The 16,059-nt window shown below is 56.8% G+C and overlaps 1 protein-coding gene and 1 long non-coding RNA gene across 6 annotated transcripts in view; both read left to right on the top strand.

Annotated features, from left to right (window-relative positions):
* Positions 1–16,059, top strand: part of Syn3 (synapsin III) — a 288,914-nt gene that overhangs the window by 201,672 nt on the left and 71,183 nt on the right. The gene's annotated exons all lie outside the window — the stretch shown is intronic.
* LOC134477436 (uncharacterized) lies at positions 8,632–12,652 on the top strand. The gene is made up of 2 exons (XR_010049521.1): positions 8,632–11,713; positions 12,277–12,652. It is a non-coding gene; the product is annotated as an uncharacterized LOC134477436 (long non-coding RNA).

Below are 16,059 nucleotides of genomic sequence, written 5' to 3'. Positions count from 1 at the left end.
AGGAGACAGACCAGGTCTGGGGCCAGATGTGACTTCAGGAAGGCAGCCAGGGAGAACAGTGGGAGCAGAGAGTGGCTGTCCCGGGCCCCCAGGGGCTGAGCGCCAGGGCTCTGGATCGACTTTGCAAACAGCGCTTTGCTGACAGTTTGTCCCTCAGGCGCCCCGTGGTCCTCTCTTCTGTCGCTGGCCTGCTCCTGCTGCCTGAAGATCTCCCTTAATCTTTCCTCTAGTATCAGCCCGCTGGAAATGAACCCCTCACTGTTGTGAATGTGTGGGAGTCTTCTTTTTTCCTGAAATGATTAAAGGTATTTTTGTTGGGTGCAGCATTCCTGGCTGGCTGTTTTGCTCCCATTCGCTTCTGGAGACCTGGTTTCCGATGGGAAGCTGGCTGTTGGGCTTGGCTACAAGAGGAACCAGGCAGTGTCTGGGCTGCTGTCTGATTTGCTTCCCTGAACCTTGTGGTACAAAGATGCACCTGTTTTCCTGCAGATGCCTCAGGTTTGTCATTCTTTGTGGCAGCATCATGCTGTGTGTAAACGCCACACTTTCTTTATCCATTCATCTGCCGATGGACATATGGGCCACTTCCAAGGTGTAGCTGCTACCCGTGTGCTCTAAATATGGGGGTGAGTGACGTCTCTAACTCTTGCGGTGATACCTAGAAGGGGAGTAACTCTTAGACAGTAGTTTTCTTCCTTAATTTGGCTATTAATTCTTACATCGAAACAGGATTTCTTAATTGATTTTTCTCCTAGTTAAGAGTCATATTCTCCTACTTCTTTGCGTTCCCGATCACTTTATTGGCTGCTGGGGACTGTGAAATGTATGTTGATGAATGCTGGACTTCGTTAAATGCACCTCAAGAGCACGGGCTTTTGTTTTGGTGGGCAGTTATGTAGCTTTAGACTGCTTTCGTGTTATTGGGGTGATTTCTTTTAAGCTTGTTAAGGCCTCTCAGAAGCAACCTGTACCTGGAGGCTAATCCAGTGTCACTGCTGAGGTGTGGCCTTCTGGGCACCCCCCAGTGCCTGTGAGTGACAACACTCCTCCCCCCTGATGTGGGGTCACCAGTATCCCGTCCTCGTGTGAGCCCTGGACATTCACTGTCTGACCTCTGCTTTCCAAGACCCGTTCTCAGTCGTGGGGTTTTCAGCTGCAGGGGCCTCTCCGAAGAGCTCGGAGCCCTCCCTGTCCTCTCCCTGCGGCCCCGCCCTCTCCCACACACTCATGCTGTCTCTCCACAGGCGTCCACCTCACCCACAGAGCTTAGGCGGGTGACCAGCTTGCCTGCCACCCCGCACCATGCTGCATCCTGGCCGTGCCAGTCCTCGCAAGGACCGCGGCCCTGTGCTGCCTGTCCGGTAGTTTGCTGTTTTGCACTGTGTACAGCAGTAGACTTTCCCCAGAATGCTAATCATTCCCATGCAGGCTCACAGGTGCTCCCTGGAAAGCCTTGGGCGGGAACAGGGCTTGAATCAGTGTGCGTTTCCAGCGCCCTTCTGGTTGCTCCATCGACAATGGGTTGGCAGCATGAACAGATTCTAGGCCAGCTCTGCCTCTCAACAGCCAGAAAGGATGCTGCCTGCCATCAGGGAGGCACCTTATGTGGCACCAGAGGTGGCAGACTTGAAACACAGTTGGCACTGCTGGGGTTCGGTGACTGACTCTGAGATGGTTTTTGTGGGCGGCTCAGCCAGCCAGGGACGATGTCTCTTACTCTAAAAGAACAGTGAAAGCTGGGGTGCAAGGCCTTGGGTTCAGGCTTGAGGACGCCGTGTTGCCCTGAAACGTAGGGCAGGAGATGCCAGCAGGCTGCTGGACGGAGCAGAAGGAGAACTCTGGGCCGAGGCTGGTTTGACGGGGATGGGCGAGCTGCTCTTCCCAGCTGCGTCCTGCCTCAGCCTTAAGGAGGTGTGACCGAAGCATGCCATGAACATTTCCATTAGAAATGCATTACTGGGGCTGGGGATTTAGCTCAGCGGCATAAGCACCTGCCTTGCAAGCAGGCAGTCATGAGTTCGATCCCTGGTACCGATAAAAAGGAAAGAGACAAAAAAAAAAAAGAAACGCATTACCGTGAAGACACACTGCCATTAACGCCCCTCAGAACACAGCCCCTGCCTCAAACACGGCCATCGCGCACTTCCGCCGCTTCCCGAAGCAGCTCTGGAAGTCTTCCTCCGTGAGTGTCTGTATGAGGTGTGATCAGAAACACGGTGACTGCTGCTGCCTCGTGCCATCAGCAAAAGACAGCTCTGCAAACGTCACCCTGGGTCCTCACCCGCCGCACGCCTGGGGTCTTGGATTGTGAGACTTCTGACTCTTCCCCAGGGGCAAGACGACCATGGGAGGATGCTGTGAATCCATCCAAGACAGCCCAGCTGAAGACCCTCAGGAAAGGGGACTCCGGAGGTGCAGCAGAAGTGGCAGGCAGGATGGGAGGAGTGCGTTCCAAGTGAAGGGGATTAACGGCAGCGGCCCTGTTACTGTAATGTGTTTCCTAATGGTTTCACTATTCACCGTATCCACTGGTCACACTTCTTAGGGGCTCATCTAATCCCTGAGGCTCTGCATTCTCAGAACCTGGCAGTCGTGGTACGCTTTCCTCACTGTGGCCCCACAGTGCTTGGTACCTGGCCTGACATGGTAGCTGCTTCCTGAGCACCAGTGGCCGGAGGACCGCAGAGGACTTGTGTTCATGTCTCCCAGCAGCCCCTTGCCCTCGTTCTGGTTTGTTTTTCTGATCCCAGGCAGACTTTTCACGTTAGCATGTGAGTCATCGGCAGAAAGTCACGACCTTCCTTTCCACAATAGGGCTGTGTCGTGTCAACCCTGAGGTCCTACCCCGGAGCTGGAACTGGTACCAGCAAGGCTGGAGGCCATCTGTCTCTTCCAGGGGCAGCTGTCCAAGGCTTGTCCAGGATGCCCAAGGGCCCCGGGCCTTTGGAACTGCACAGGCTTCACGAGACCCCAAGGCTCTGACAGCCTCCCATCAGCCCCTGAGCTAAATGTAAGCGGTGCCCAAAGAAGGGAAGAGCCGAACCTGTTTTAAAAGATGGAACATTTGCAAGCCTTGGAACCCAGAGACCTCATGTGAAATCTCGAGCAGAAATTTCAGTTGTTGGCACAAGCTTTACTCTGGAATCAGAACCCAAGTTCTGGGCCTGAGACTCATTGTACAATATCGATAAATCACTGCCCTTTCTCCCTCTCAGACTGAGAAGACGGAGCCGGGTGACCTTGAAGTGCCCTCTGTGTGTGTCCCTCAGAGCGACCTATGTGGGGGGCAAGGTGCTCTGTGAGCCCTGCTCCCTAGCACTGGGGGCTGGGGGACACTGACCTGGTTCCCCAGGAACCGAACCTATGCAGAGGCACCAGGGGAGACCCCAGAGGTGAAAATAAAAGCCCAACTTGGACTTCACAGCAGAAACAGAGCTTTATCTTGGAACAAATCCAGTACTTATGGCCTTGTCTTCTAAAGATGAAGAGACAGGGGCCCAAGAGGCACGTGAGTCGGCCAAGGAGGGAGAGCGGTCCACGTGGCGTCTGCCCCAGCCCCTCCCCAGCACACGCCACCCTCAGTCCCATCAAAGCGCTCGGTGCTGCCCCTCCCTGGCACCGCCTGCCGTCTGCAGCCCCGCTGTTCTGCGAGGCACATTCCTGCACAGAGGGGATTAAGGCAATGGTGCGGTGCCAGCTCTCCCTGCCCACTGGCAATCGCCCTGGCTCCGGGAGCCCAGCAGCCGGTGTGGAGCTCCGGTTGACAGAACCAGCTTCAGCTCACATGCCCAGAGTGGTCCACACCCCACTCCCCAGCAGGCTAAATCCCCCCGAGACCAGGGCCTGGCAGTGGGGCACTCTGCATTGGGTGTCGCCCTGCAGCCTCTCTGGGCCGGTGTCCGTGTGCCCAGCAAAGCTCCACTGAGCCACAGAGACCCAGGCCAAGCTGCGATCAGTCAGGCCAAGTCCCAGAGCACCCAGCACCAGGGCGGGGTGCTGGCCCAGAGCTGGTGCCAGTCGCCTCTCCTGCCCTCCTGACCCGGGACCTACATGCCCTCGTGTAGATAAGAGGGAGCTGGTGTGTCACCCGCCGCCCTGGAGCACGGCTCCACTTTCACTGGGTGTTTGCACAAGACTGATGTCCCAGCCTTCCTCCCGTACAGGGGGGGTGAATGTTGGCACCCTAAAGTCAGCACTCAGCCGCCCTCTGAGAGGGGCGGTGGCCTCAGAAATACCGGCTGCTGGGGAAGTTCCCACAGTGGAAGGCCTGCCCGGAGCTGCTTGCCCTGTGGAGTAAAGGCTGAGATTTTGCGGAGAGGCTAACCAGCGGGCACACACCGGCCAGACGGTGCTGGGCAAAGTAGGAGTGCGGGGGAGCCCGGTTAGATCCCAGCCGGAGTCGGGGAGGAAGCCCGGTGAGGGCAAGTTCGGGAATCTGTGCGGTCCAGCCCTGCAGGCTTCTTTGAGGTCATCAGAAAATCTGCCATGTGCTCAGGCACAAACCTAGGTCCTGGAGATCTTGAGGCTAAGCCACAGTGCACTAGTCATCTACTGCCACAGTCACGGTGCGTAACAACCAAGCCTGAGCCTCCAGTGCAGCAGTCTTGATCACTCGAAAATCTGGGGTTGGCTGGGGTTGGCCAAGAGGCCCTTCTGATCTAATCCGGTCTCACACACACACGTCTGGGGTGGCGAGGCGTCAGCTGATCTCCCACAGCCTTGTGCAGGCTGCGAGTGTCAGCTGGAGCCCGAGTGTCCTCCAGCCAAGGTGGGGTCAAAGAGGTCAGACAGAAACGCTGGGTCAGGTCTCTGCTTGCTGCAGATCTGTCCGTGTCACTTCATCGCTTCAGCCAGGCTGTCAGACAACCAAAGTCAGCCTCGGAGAATGGGGCAAATGCTTTACTTCCTTACCGGCGGGCGGGACCGACCGACAGCTCCCCAGGTGGTGGCTGCTCCCCCGCCAAGGTGACTTGGGGTGGGGTCCCCAGCTGTGCGTCACTGGACATAGAGCATGCGTGAAAAACAAGCCTTCTCTGTTTTAAGACACAAGACTGTGGGGGCTTTGTTTCTGCAGTAAACCATTACTAATATTGTCATTAGTAATCAGTCATTACTAATATAACCAGCCCTGGTTTGATTGCTTAGAATATTTCAGGTTCTGATTTAACAACTCGGGGTATTTGGCATTTACTGGTGCAGCAAGCATTGAAAGTCTCTTCTGTGCCAAGACCGACTTTGATGCAGCCTCCTAACGCCAGCAGGGCAGATGCTCGCTCAATGTTACTGCAGGCAGGGAACGGAACTCGCTTACTTTACGAATGCGTGTCAGGTCCCCACCCAGCGAATGGCGAGCAGGCATCAGCCCATGTCCAAGGATGCTGGGGCCACGTGCCCGGCCACACTGTGCTGCCCTATGACTGTCACACTGCAAGTCACTTGCCACAGTGGACTTGAGTACCACTGCCAGCCTGGGTCAGGGCAGTTCAGGCCGGAAGGGTCTCCTCGGTCCACGTCCTGCTCTACTTCGGGCAGGACTGTTAACACCGCTGGAGTGTGGCTCCAGTGTCCTCACCAGTGATTTGTGCGACCCAGACAGACAGCTTTCCCTCCCCAGGATCAGCCCCTCAGCCAAGCTACAGGGAGGCACATTGTTCAGCCTGGTTTGGCAGCAGGAAGCCCTGAGCCCCCGCCAGGCTTGACCAGATTTCATTCTGGGAGGAGAAGTCAGGGCAGGGAGGCAGGAGGCGAAAGCCTTGAGCCAAACGGAGGTGGAGAGGGCAGGGGAGAAAGAAGGAGCAGGGGCGGCCCTCCTCTTCCCTCCCCCAGGAGAGGCCCTCGAGGGAGGGAGGCGCAGGGAGGCGGAGCAGCGGGAGAGCGCCCGCTCTGTCCAGCAGGGCTCCGTCCCTCTGCCCTCCGGAGAGGGATGTCCAGCGTCTGGTCTGCTGGCCACTCATTTAGAGAAAACTGACAGAGAAGCTGGGAGACGGAGTCAAAGGACACCTTCTCCAAAACCCACTAAAACAGCAAAAAGGGTACAAAGGGTAGAGAAAACCCCCCTTCAGTGAGCTTAGGAGAGAGGCGCGGGGCTGAGATGAGGGGCTCGGAGCCACCCCCCTTCCGCAGGAGAGTGGGCGCAGGGACAGGAGGGCCGCACCCCGCCTTGGGCTCAGGGGAGCCACTGCCATGTGACTGTGTCACAGCTGAAACGGGTCAGACGTGACCTGCGTGTCCTCCGGGCCACTGTGACCAGGCGGTGGGGACTTGGTCCTCTCTCTCTCCTCCCTTCTCTGGTTGGATTCATGGACACCTAGACCCAGCAAAACGGAAATGTCAAGCTACCTGATGATGGGAAACGTCTGCCCCTGGCAGTTATGAGGGAGACCGGAACTTGTATCCTGTTGGCCTGGGGACATTTGGAGGCAGGTTGTTTGTCACAGAAGCTAAAATTGCCTTAAGTAAATCTGCTAAGGAGAAGTTATGTGTGTTGCCAGAGTCCCTCGAAACCAGGAGAGAATGTCCCCAAGACAATCCCAGAGGGGAGAGAGCCTTGGAGCCCACAGTGCCCATTCAGACCCATTTCCCTAAGGCAGAGGGCGGGGGCAGGCGTGGAGGACGCTGCCTGGGCAGAGCAAGTGCGTCTCCAAGCCAGCACCAGCGCTCAGACATGGAGAGGTGCGGTGGAAGCCAGGGGCGGCAGTCTGATCCGTGAATGTCAGGCGGCCAGGCGAGGACCTGCAGCCCATGGGCCTCCCTGGTGACTCCCCTCAGCTTCCCGCCAGGGGTGCTTGCAAAGATAGGGTGACGTCTCCCCGGGCAGGGCCGATTTAGAATTCTGAGAGGAGACACTCAAGGGGAATCTGCTATCAACCCCACCTCACTGTCCCCTCCACCCACCTGTATTCCTGATAAAATAATGGGCGAAAGTCCTTTCCTGGGGACAAAAACTACACACAGGCAGGTTCCCACTGAGAACAGAAAGGTTGAGCACAGGAGGAAGCATCAGGAAGATCACTGGGTTCCACTGAGAACCAAGAACAGAGGTAATGAGGCCAATAACGGGGATTCACACACTGGGCGTCCCAAAGAAAAGAGCAGACCAGCAAGACAGAAACATATTCAAAGATCTTATAGAAGAAAATTTTTCTGAATTTAAAAAATGCCTCATATATAAATTTAATATGTCATGGAATTTTGACAGAGAATATTCAGACCATAAAATTTGGAAACACCCTAAAGAAAAAAGTCAATTTAGCCTCCAACATCTCTTTAGCCTTTAGTGACAAAGAGATGCTAGCAACACAATTCTGAATGTACTAACTATATCCTCAAACTTGATGGCCGATCTGATTGTCTTTCATTTGTGGAACAATTACTGTATGAGTCCGTCTCACCTCACAATACTGTCGTGAAATATCTGAGATAGTTAACACATAAGGATCAAAAATTCAGCCATAGTGACACACTTGTAACCCCCGCACTCAAGAGGCTGAGGCAGGAGTATTTCCATGAGTTTGAGGCCAGCCTGTGCTACATAGTTAGGCCCTGTCTCAAAAAGAAAACAAAAAAATATTCAAGGGAAATCTGCTGTCAGCCCAGCTGGTTCTCTCCTCCCCCCAAGCTGTGTCCCTGATAAAATACCAGACGAAAGCAAAATGCTTCCTAAGTAAAAACTATACTTAGGCTTCAACCCAAGACGAAAAAGATCGACAATAATGATAAAATCCATCATAGGGGAAACAGCTCAGGGAAATGTCGGGTGGCCCGCAGTTCTGAAGGCTCCTGGTGCTGAAAGGTCCAGCCCAGCCTCAAGCAGCTCTGCCGTGGGCTCTGGCGGAGATTCTGGATGGCAGTGCGGGCGCTGCGGGGCCGAGAACACTGCTGACCTCGTGAACCAGGAAGCAGGTCTCAGGGAGACAAGGCCACCTGTGTCTCCCCAGCCCGGCGAGGGCACCCCCTCAGTGAACACTGGGGGGCCACGGCCACAGACAGACTGTAAATGCCCAAGCCACAGCTGCGGAAGGGACGGGGTGGGAGAGGCACGCGTGCCCGGTGTCCGCCGGTGGCGTGGAGTGAAGTCCGTAACCGCAGTCAGGCGGAGAGCACTGTTTGAAGTCTAAGGGGAGCCCTGGCTGGTTCCCCAGATGCGCCTACCAGAGAGGCCTCCTCCTCACAGCCCAGGGAGCTCCAGCAGCTGCCCGAGCTCAGCCCCTGGCGTGGCGTCCCCTCGGCCAGCGTGACGAGCGCTGTCCCGGAAACAGTTCCTTCCTGACATCCAGTCTAGCTGCGTCGAAGCTGTATAAGAGCCCGGCCCAGGGGAAGGGCTGCAGCCCCGGCAGGAGGGGACAGGAGCACACTGGAGCCTCATCCCACCCAGGGAGGAGACACGGAGGATGCAGGCTGAGGTGCACATGCTGCCCACCGTGTGTGTTAAACAGACACTCGCCAATCCAAGGGGCTGGGGGTGTGGACCAGGGGCAGGGAAGTGTCAGTCGGGGCATCCCCTCCCCTGTGCACCTGGTCCCAGGCCCTCCCGGGACCCAGCAGGGCACAAACCCGTCCCATCGCCACACTCACTGAACAGTCACCTGGCAAGGGCGTCACCCTGACACCAGCCTGGGTGTTAGGGTGTCAATGCATGGATTCTATCCACCACATGGGCCACAGTCTAGCTCTCTCACTGGCCTGCTTGGTGACCTTGGACAAGTGACAACATCTGGGCTTTAGTCTCCTTGCTAAAGACAGACTGCTGGGTGCGGTGGTGCATACCTGTAGCCCCCGAACTCCAGAGGCTGAGGCGGAGAGTTGCCTCGAGTTCAGGACCAGCCAAGACCAAGAATACATGGTGCTTGATCAAGGGCATCTGCTGTGGTTTTGTCACTTAGGGACTGGAGTAAGCAGCTGTCCACATGCCCTGCCAGGACTGTGCCAGGCGTGGCCTCAGGACCACGTGGGGCCCTGGTTCATTTGGGACCAAGATGATGCCTGAGGTCAGCCGGCCACGTGGGGCTTCCTGTGTGTCAGCTCGAATCCTGAGCACTGTGATGTGGGGACTGTTCCTCCCAGCTCACAGATGCAGCAACTGAGGCTCAGAGCAGGCAACACACACTGGCACACATATACCTGGCACCTGGGTGACAGCGGGGATTTGAACTAGGTCTGTGGGCTCGGAGGTCAGAAGGTACTCCTTTCTCTGCCTCCCTGGTCCTCAGGCGCCCCCCACAGGGCAGGTGCTGCCAGGCCTCAGTGCAGGCCCTGCCCTCCTAACTCTTTCTGGACCGCTACACACCCGCCGCGCCCACTCCCTACCCTTCCACAAGTTAGGAGGGAAGAAGGAGATTGTTAACTGCTTGTTACTTCCTGGGCTTTCTACCTCAAACGCCGAAGGGTGGGTGGTATGACTCCTATGATAGACTTAGGGAAACTGAGGCTTGGGGTCTTAGGCCCAATGCCAAAAGCCTAGGAACCAGGTGATCACCTCGGAGCTCTGTGTCAGCCCAGCCCAGCTCCAGGGCACACAGCCCAGCGCCAGAGACCGGAGAAGCCGTTGCCCAGCTGGAAAATGGGGAGCGGGCATGGCCAGACAGCCCCAGATGGGAGCCTGGAGGGAGGCGAGGGCAGGTGAGAAAAGCCTTTCTGGAATCTGAGCAGGCGGACTTGGAAGCCACGCATGGCCACCATCCAAGCCGCGGGCTTTCGGCTTTGTTTTCCAAATTCCTGTCAGAATCCCTTAATTGGAAGGGATTGAAAGCAGGTCGTTATGTCCCAAGCCAGCTGAGAAAGGGGAGGAGAGCTCCTGTCCCCTGATCCACCAGACGGCCTGGGGCAGGACTTGAGCTCTGAAAGACACTCCCAGTTCCGGAGCAGAGAACAGCAGGAGTGAACTCCTGCCCAGCCCAGAGCTGGGGTGGGGCTGCTCGGAGGACTGGGGGTGGTCCCTGGGGAGGGAAGGGCTGCAGAGGGGGTCCCCGGCAGGTGAGAGGACAGCGACATGGACAAAGTCTTCCTGGCGTGGAAGCAAATCAGCAGCATGGAGGAGCGGGGTGTGAGGTGCGGGAGAAGCACTGGCCACCTCCATCAAAAGCAAGATGGGGCGGGGCTGGGGTGTAGGCCTCGGTTCTGGAAACCGAGGGAGACCCAGCAGTGGCAGAGCTGGGGAAGCAGGAAGCCCCTGCAGCTGGCCACTTGGGAGACAGCAAGGGATGGGAGCGAGTGGGCAGCAGGGCCGGGCCGAGCTCTGCCGTGGCGTGGACACAGGAGTCGTGGCAGGAGTCACGCCGAGATCACACCCAGCTTTCGGGGTTCCCACTCCCAGACAGAGAAATCCCAGGAAGGGGAGGGTGACTGGAACGTCAGTGTGGAAACCGGCTCTGGGTGTGAGTCGAAGCCCCTGGCTCTGAGAGTCTGGGCGGGGCTCGGGCGGTGAGACCCGGCCAGGTCATTTCACAGGGCCCAAGCCCAGTGCTGGGCTAACGGTGGGCGCCTGGCTCCGCAGCTGGGCAGGGGCAGGTGGGGGCGGGTGCTGTGTTTGATTCAGACAGCGCGCACTCCGAGGTCCAGCTTGCTCACAGAGGCCCGCCCTGCCTGAGCGGGACACCCTGTTCATAGCCGGCCAAGAGCTTCAGATCAGCCGCCCTCTCTCAAGCTCATCCAACCAATAATTCTTGGCTAAATTCTTCTTTTTCTGATCAAAAAGAAAAATGAAATGAGTAATGTAAAAGCCTCTTGCATTCCACTGCCCGGAGGAAAGCACCGTCCAGTGATCTGTGCTTCCTGCTTGCGCCAGCCGGGGTCCTGTTAAACACGCGGTTTCCTTGAGATCCTCCATCCGCTGCTGTCGCTGGGCTTTGTCCCATGCCAGGAAAGAGCCTCGGGAAAGGAGCTCGGGAACGGCCGGATGGCGCCTCAGCTCTGGTTATTTCTGAAGACAGCTTCCCAGGAGTGCGGTGATGAAGTGTGTGTGTGGGGGGGGGTGCCGCTCTATGAGGCGCTGGAGAATGCCATCACACTGCCCTCTGGAGAGCTGGTTCCCACTGTCATCACCCACCATCCTTTGCCAGCACTGGGTGTTAGCACATGAGCCTAATGCCCGCTGGGAGCTTCCGGGTTGGGGTGGGGGGTACAGGGAGGCCCAGGAGGAAACCGTGCTGTCAGAGCACATGTGACTGCAGAGACCAGGTAAGAAACAGGACAGAAGTCACCCTGGCCCCGTTCGCTTGCTTCTCCCAGATCCCAAACTCTGTTACGGCTACTCTGCCCCACAGAGCAGCAGCAGCTGTGGACGGCAGCTAAGCAGAGAGGTGGCCGTGTTCCGGAAGACGATGTTCCTAACCCAGAGCCCCCGTGTGGCTCAGAGTCACCGCAGAGTCACGTTTCCTGACCCCTGCTCGCTGTCATTTCCTCCCCTACATCTGGAGAAGTAGGTGGACAGGACAGTGTGCACCTGTCACTCAGAGCGTGGACCTGCATGTGATAGCCAAGCTGCCCTGCACACACCTGGAGAAGTGGGGTGCACGCTGGGCCCCTCCTCCGGGCCTTTGCTGCTGTCCTCCAGCCACATGACTGGCGATGTTGTTCTGCGGAGCTCACCCACCGCACGCTCCTGCCTGGGGGCTGGCTGACCGCAGAGAGTCCTGGAACCGTGATCCTGCCGTGCCAGATCATTTGTCCCAAAAACAGAGAAGCTGACTGATTCACCGAAACTCACAGAGCGCAGGTGAGCTGATCTCAGTCCCACCAGGAGGCGGGTGAGCAGGACCTCAGACCACACAGTCTGACCTCCGGCCATGCGGTCTCCGTGATGTGTAGAGAACCCCTTTTCATAACAGATACATAATAGTGAGTCAAGTAAATAGCGATAACTTGAACAATCCCAGGATGCTGAGTGTGGAGTCTGCTCGAAGCCTCAGCGCTCAGTGGGGATCACAATTCAGTGCCTTCAACGGCAAGAAAGCACTTTGTAAAGAGCCGGGCTTAGGCAGAGTTCATCTTAATGGTGACTGATACTGATGATGGTGCAGAATAGTGAAAAGCTGCTGAATTAATCCTTTCAATTAAAACTAGCAGAAAACCCAACTTCAGGTAGTCATGAGAAACAGAAATAAGTTTATCAGTTCCTGCATCTCAGTCTAGGGCTGATACTGCGGTACCACTGGGCGGAGCCTGACCTGTGTGGTGGAGGCTCTGTCACTCTGTCCTCTCTTCTCAGTCTGCCTCTGCAGCATTCTGTTCTTTTCTTCTGGAACTGGGGATTGAACTCACACCTCCGTCATTCTTTAGGTGAGTCCGCCTTGTGTGGTAGACAAGGAGGCTTCTGCCAGGCCTGACTGTGCAGACGGAAGGCAGAGCCACCTTCAGACCCCACAGCTCAGGATTCCACAGAACCCCACCACAAGACCATCATGGCTGGGAAGCAGCAGCCCAAAGAGATCTACGTCCACTCGCTCCCCGGGGCCGTAACAGAGCCTCCAGCTTCTCCAGGGGCTGGGCACTGTCCTGCTGCACTCATAGACTTCTAGACCACGAGGAAAAGGGAGAAGCCTGATGCTTCGGGTCACATTGCCCCTCCTCCTCCTCTACAAGCTATGCTCTAGTTAGGCCACCTTGGAAACGGGGCCGTTGCAGGGGTTACAAGTAAAGCTGATTAACTTATTAACAGGAGCCCCTCTGTCCTGACCCTGTCGATCTTTGGAGCCTCAGATCCTTTCCGAGGGTCACTCTGGGACGGGGGTGGCAAACCATGGCGCCCGTGCCACAGTGAGCTGTTTGTTATCGTGGAAACCTAAAAGGTTCACCATCACTGCTCTGGGGTGCCAGCAGCATCCTTGGCCTGTATCCACCAGGGGCTGGTAGCTTCCTCCCCTCCCCCCGCCCCAGACAGGGTGCCAGCCACAAAGAGCTCTGACCTCGCCCACTGTTCCCTGGCTGAGGACAGAACCCACCCGCTGGCTTGCCGGGGTGCCACCCCCCACCCACGGCCTCTCCACGCCTTGCCCGGCTCTTTCCTCCTCCTCCTCCCAGCCTCACGGTTTCCCACTCCGGCTGTCCCCACCGGGACAGGAGCTCCTGAGGCAGGGCTTTGGTGGGCCTTACTACGCACGCACTGTGTACCCTGAGCGCTCAGAGCTGTGCCTGGTGCCCGGGCGGTGGTGGATACAAACTTGCAGATTGCTAGGCTGCCCAAAGTATCTAGAAATAAAGACACATTTGATCTCCAGAAGACGAGCTGGGACCCCCAGGGTGTGTAAGGCTGAAAACCACCCTTAGATCAGCAGTTTTAAAAATGTTACTGTAGCGTTTTTTTTCCGTGTGAAATTGCTTGTAGTCCCCAGCTTAACTGAGGTGCGGTTCACGGATGCTGCAGGGGACCCCAGCATGCACGGTGTGATGGGCGGGACACCTGGACACACTCGTGTCCTGCCACCACAGGACAGACAGTGCCATTGCTGTCACCCCAGAGTTTACCTGGGTTCCACTGACCTTGGTCTCAGCACAGGAAGCAGAGCAGACAGCCAAGAGACACAGGACAGGGTCAGAGTCAGCAGGCAGCTGCGGCGGACGGGGACCGGATCCCGGGCGGAGTGAAATTTCGCCATACAGAGAGAGTCTAGACCTTGCCAGCAAAAATGAGTAAAAATGTTAAACCCTCATTTTACAAGGGGCAAAAGACTCAACAGACAGCTTACGGAGAATCACAGAACGGGAGCTGGGGTGTGAAAACATGCTCCACACTGCTGTCAGCGGGGAGCAAACGTCAGAACTCCGAGATCCCACCGCACACCTGCCAGACAGCTGCTGTTCCAATAAAGAAGTGGGGAGAGAAGGAGGGAAGGAAGAGAGGAGGGAAGCGAGGAAGAGAAGGGGAGAAGAAGGTTCTGGAGAAGTCACAGAGACTGGAAACCTTGCATACCATTAGTGAAAAAGTAAAACATGGTGGCACATGCTTGAAACCCAGCACTCAGAGGCTGAGGCAGGAGGATCGCTGTGAGTTCAAGACCATCCTGACTACACAGTGAGACCCTTTCCCACAAAAACAAAAAGTGAAACAGTACAGCCGCAACGGAAATCAGTAATCAGGTGAAGATTCTTTAATAAAGAACCCTAAACACTAGGGATCCCACTTTTGGGATGCAAAATCCCAAATAACTGAGCTCAGAATCCCAAGGAAAAGTCCGCACTCCCGTGTTTCTGGCGGGGTTATTCACAAAAGCCCGGGTTGGACAAACCCAAGTGCCTGTCAGCAGACACACGGCCATCGCAGCAGTGGTGAACGCAGGGGAAAGGCAGTCGGCGGCCTTCGGCAGCAGGAGGGCCTGGCCGGACATGGCTCGTCCACATGCGGTTGCGTAGCATGTGCCCACGAGGCCCTGGACGGGACGTCCAGCAGTGTGGTGGACAGTACCACGTGTCACTGGAGACCCATGGGTCGGCCCGGAAGGCAGCCCACCAAGTGAGTCCAGGAGGACAAAGGCTGTGACAGGGGACATCCACAGTCCTTAGAGGGAAGGGCAGCATTTCGGCTTCAGAGGAGGAGGGAGGAGCGGTGGAGAGGATCCAGGAGGGCAGGGAGCCGGGTGCTGTCCCCTCCCATGCCAAGAGGAAGGAGCTTTGGGGGCAGAGCCAAGGAAGGAGGCTGGGGGCGGGGCGGGGGTCCACAAAGGACCACAGGGTCCCGGCAGAGCGTTTCCGGGCAGCCTCGGGACGGCGTGCGGTACAACTCACTATCCTCCCGGCCAGCTGTGAAAGACCTTGGGATCACGTGTGACCAGACAAGGGGACTTCCCAGGACGTGTGGTGAGCCCATGTGTGTTGGACCAGCCAGCAGGCCTCAGATTCCTGCTGCCTGGCACGCCTGGTCCTATTCTAGACCGGAACTCAAGTCCAGCCCCTTCTCTGATGGTGATGACCCTGACAAAGGACCCCAGAGCACAGCCCGTGGAGCCTCAGTGCCAGCAACACCCAGAGGTGCTGGCCCAATGGCCAGGTCAGCCCTGGCTCCGCCTGTGGGCACACCCTGCTGCTCTGAGGGCCACTGCCCTGTGACCCTCCCGCAGGGCCTGTGAGCTTGCCATGAGCTCTGCGCGCCCCCCACCATGACCCGTGACACACGTGGCCCTGAGCTGCACGTGTATCCGCCCACGAAGCACCTCCTGCAGCCTGATTCCAGGCAGCGGGTCTCGGGTTGTTCTGCAGGACCCTGAGACAGTCCCCTCAGTGTTCCCAGGTCTTCCGGGGTGACTGGGTCACCCGCGCCCGAGAGCGCCACGTGCACACTCAGTCTCCCTGCTCCCTCCCGCTGACTTTTTTCCTATTTTGTTTTTATTTTATTCACGCACATCAGTCGATTCAACTTCAGGTTGAGTGTGAAGACGTCACAGTGAGCTTAGTAGATAATAACTGCGCCTTCTCTGTGCTGTGGCCTTCACGTCCTGTGTTATTCTGACATAGTCCTGAGGTGGGTCAGGAGGAAGCTTAGAGTCACGGTCAGCGTCATAAGTGACCGCGGCTGGGACGAAGCACTAGACGATTCCCATTTTGAAGGGTCAGCTCCAGCGAAACCACGAGGAGTTGGCAAAACTCGATTCTTTTCTTTTTTGGAGACAGTGCAGTGAAACTGGTACCGAGTCACAGCGGGTTACTGGGTAGCAGTAACAGGTACCACAGTATATTTCGTTATCTTTACAATAGTTGTCCTTTCAATCAGGTATAGCAAAATCAAACCAGATTCAGAACACTATAGAGCTTATCAAAACAGAATATTGAATATTGAGCAAGACAATTAATCAGAACAAAGCAGAACAGTGATAACAGTATTTGCCATCAAAGGGACGGCAGATGGAAACCCCCATTTGCTCTGTTGCATGCGGTCAGCCTCCCGAGAGATGCTCCTCCTGCTCGTTTCTAAAGGTGGTGGAAGGATGACAGCCCTGGAAACGCGCCCCGCCGAGGACTCGCGGAGAGGGCCCCTCCGTCTCTGTCCGTTTTCTGCCACGCAGAGTGTGTCACACCGGAAGCCGCTTCCGTGGCTGGAGTTCTGGTGGCTGGAAAACCCCGATGGCAGGA

The sequence above is a fragment of the Cavia porcellus genome, unplaced genomic scaffold, assembly GCF_034190915.1.
Source record: "Cavia porcellus strain 051 isolate PalLab524CR breed Dunkin Hartley unplaced genomic scaffold, mCavPor4.1 scaffold_8, whole genome shotgun sequence".
Taxonomy (NCBI): domain Eukaryota; kingdom Metazoa; phylum Chordata; class Mammalia; order Rodentia; family Caviidae; genus Cavia; species Cavia porcellus.
Note: the sequence above shows the minus strand (reverse complement) of the source record. Positions and strands in the feature narration are given on the sequence as shown.